Below are 3,016 nucleotides of genomic sequence, written 5' to 3' on the forward strand. Positions count from 1 at the left end.
GGCCAAATCTCTGGCATTTGCCTGAGGCTATAATCCCATCAACTGGCCTTTCTGTGTGGATACTACACCCAATCTCCCAATTCTGTTACCCTTAACCTAACCTACCCCTCCCTGTGGCCCCCGGCCATTTCCACACTTAATCCTACCTAGGCTCCGTTGTCCAGGTCCTGGGAGTTCTGTTCTGTTCACCCCAGCTCACTTGGCCACTCCTGGATCCCTCCCACAGTCTTCCTGTATATAAGGTCCATCTTGTCTCCATTAAGATGCTCAGATTCCTAAAATGTAGTCACTGCTCGAATTCTTATAATCTGCCAATGCTCAGATTCTTAGAATCTAGCCAATACTTGCAGAATCCTAGATTCCTCAAGGGTCTGGCAATATGGCGGATCTTTAATAAATCTTGTATTTGGCTGAGAAAAAAAAAAAAGAAGAGTAACCAGCAGAACTAACCCTTTGGAGCCCAGGCATTGTCATCTGATTAACCACTGACCCCTCCAGACTCCTTGGCCTTGTTATTCACTCTGCCACTCCACCCTAGGGACCACTGTGCCTCTTGATCTGCCTACAGACAAATCCTTCTTTTTGTGTTGTCTCTCTATGACAGCAAGAGCTGTCTCATTCTGTTCCTATTCTCAATACGTAGCACAGGGTTTGGTGCTTATTACAGTCTTAATAAATGAGGTTTTTTTCCCCCCATTTCTTCATTTTAAAAAATGCCATTGACTCAGATTCTTAAGATGTGACCTGCTTGCATTAGTGATACAAATGCTTAGATTCCTTAAGAGTCTGGCCAATATGGCGGGTGTTCTGATAAACCTTGTCTTTGGCTGTAAGAAGGCTTGGGTCAAATTCATTTGGGCAGAGCTCCTTAGGGAACTTGTAACCTCACAGGAACGATGCTAAAGCTTGTATAGGAAAAGCAGGGGATTATGTGGCAAGTGTGCTAATTAGGTGATTACATTCCACTACATCACTCGCTACTGGAAACCTCAGAGAGTTGGGGTTTTCTAAGGGGTGTGTTTTTGGTCTGTTATGTTTGTAACAAGAGAGTTTCAGGAACTGATGTCTACAACTTGACCTCTGGATTGTATTCGTAACGGTAGGCATCAGTACCTGATAGTTCTCCTGGTACAAGATAGTTCTGGGGCAGCGGATAGAGCACCGGCCCTGAAGTCAGGAAGACCTGAGTTCAAATCTGGCTTCAGACCAAACACTTGACACTTACTAGCTGTGTGACCCTGGGCAAGTCACTTAACCCGAATTGCCTAAAAAAAAAAAATCAGTGTTTTAAGTATCCCACTTGGAAACACATCTCCCCCTCCCTTGGAGCACACACTTCTGTGGGTGCTGGGTGTCCCTGTGTTCCCCAAGGCAGTTCCAATCTTATGTGAGTTTTACTCTGTGTGTCTTGACCTTTATTTCTGCTCTCTGTCTCTCTCCTCCTTCTTTGCCACTCTTTCTTCATATTTGCCAATAAAGCTTAATATTGAATTGACCCCCATTATAATTCCATATTATTCTTGGCATCCAAGCCCGTGAAGGGGTTTGTTTTCCCAGAAGTATATGATTGGCCCATAGGCCTTTTCCTAGACATAAACTGGGTCCCTGGAATGGACTTAATCTATTGTTAGCCATACCTACCCTGGGGGAGTCTGATGATGTGACCCCAGTTGGGGAAGATAAGGGTCATTAAGGGAACTCTGTGTCCTCCCAGGAGGGTCTCCCATAAGCCAGTGGATTGTCAGAAAACAGAAGCAATGAAACAGTTCTCTAAAGGAATGATTAAACATTGAGGAAAATGAAGACCCAGAAATCCCAGGCCTCGCTTCTCTCCTTCAGAAGGACAAATCATAAAAAATATCTATATAGAAAAAAATTATAATGATGAAATAATATACCAAAATTTTGGGGATGCAACTATAGCAGTCCTCAGGGAAAAAATCATATCCCTACAGACATACGTTAACAAAATAGAAAAATAGAGGATTAATGAGATACGCATTTTAAAAATCAAAAAGTGAACAAACCTACAATAAGCATAGAAGACGAAATACTTAAAATTAGAGGATAAATAAACTGGATATCAAAAATACATAGAAATGATAAAATCTAAAGACCATTCTTTGAAAAGGCTAATAAAGTTCATAAAAATTTAGTCAGAAAAAGTGAGGGCAGGAAATCAAATGAACAAAACAGCCAGAAGATTCTCGTACCGCTATCCGTTAGAAATGCTGAGCATGAAAGCTTCCTGGGTCACCACGCTTAGGCCAGCCAATGTTGTAATGTTGTGGTGTTGTCATGAGGAGCCATACTTCTGTCTTTATTTTGTATGATGTTTCGTTATTATATTTTGTATGATAAATAACACTTATACATGATACAAAGTAAAGAATAAAAAATTGTTTAGAGTCAGCTCAATGGCTCAGTGGATAGAGTGTTGGGCCTGAAGTCAGGAAGACCTGATTTCAAATCTAGCCTCAGACACTTAATACCTGCCGACCACCAGTTTCTTTCCACAGGTGTGGAGACCCTGGGCAAATCACTTCACTTCTGTCTGCCTTAATCCACTGGGAAAGGAAATGGCAGACTACTCCAGTGCCTTTGCCAAGAAGACCCCAAATGGGGTCTCAAGAGTCAGACAGGATTGAACAAGAACACCATAAATATTGTTTGCTGAATTGTGAGTAACTCATTCCTCATTAACTCCTGGTGGGGTGTGCCACACTCTGAATATAATGAAGTCTTTCTTCTGATTCATTCTGGCTTATTGGCATTAGCTAGTAGAAATGAAAGGAAAAATCCTACAACACCCCTCATCTATTTTTAGAAAATTGTTGTGTAATTGATAGAAATTCATTTTCCCTCCCTCTTAATCCCGCGTCCCATTGGGCGGGGGGAAAAGAAGAGAAAGAGAAGGGAAAAAAAAATCCTTGTAACAAATATGCGGAGTTAAGCAAAATAGATTCTATCACTGGCTATGTGTGTTGTTTGTGTGTATGTGTGTAAAGGAGGCTTG

Source organism: Vombatus ursinus, unplaced genomic scaffold (genome assembly GCF_900497805.2).
Source record: "Vombatus ursinus unplaced genomic scaffold, bare-nosed wombat genome assembly UNPS02015098.1, whole genome shotgun sequence".
Lineage (NCBI taxonomy): Eukaryota > Metazoa > Chordata > Mammalia > Diprotodontia > Vombatidae > Vombatus > Vombatus ursinus.